Below are 781 nucleotides of genomic sequence, written 5' to 3' on the forward strand. Positions count from 1 at the left end.
GGTACTAATAAAAATCTTGTTAAACTCCTCGCTCAGGATACATGGCCTCACCAGGTCCTTTTACTTAGGAAGCCACAGTTTTATTCGTAAATGAGTTAAAGTGCCATTTCCCTCTGTCGTGTTCCATTCATCAAGCCACAAGTCCAGGGTCTCTAACATGAAACTATTTGTTTGCTTACACAACCAGCTGGGTGCAATTTCACGTCTGAGATATCTATCTGAAAGCCCCACTCATTTATTATCCCTACTTGTCAGGGAATCGAGTCCCCTAACTTTTCTCTTCCCTTTCCCTGCTTCAGGATGGCCAGGCTTCTAAACTGTTAACTATTTCCCTTCCAGCAAGTCCCCACTTCTGCTACCTTTCAGTATCCATCTTCACTTTTTCTATGTTTCCCCATATCTTAATATTCTGCACAGCTCTCTGTCGTCCACGACCCATAACAAAGACATGGGAATGTGTGTTATGTGCCTGAATGTGGTGTATATCAGGCCTGCTGTATATTCAGAGCAGTGCTGTGACCAGGAGATGTAACATGCTGTATTCTGTCTGGCTCTTATCAGCAAGCAATGCAATAGTCTGCTTGTTAATACAAAACCATTTCCTGGGATTTACTACATGATTTTGCAGGATATTTGTGTTGCTATTGGGTGCTCTGTGCTAATGTAGATATGATAGGGGGGAGTGTGAAGCATTTTCACCTTGCTGACAGCAGAATCACTGTCAGTAATCTGGATAATGGCTGCATAATAGTCTATATGCATTTCCTCCAGCATGCTTGTG

This window comes from Nanorana parkeri, unplaced genomic scaffold (assembly GCF_000935625.1).
Source record: "Nanorana parkeri isolate BGI_ZX_2015 unplaced genomic scaffold, ASM93562v1 scaffold2009, whole genome shotgun sequence".
NCBI lineage: Eukaryota > Metazoa > Chordata > Amphibia > Anura > Dicroglossidae > Nanorana > Nanorana parkeri.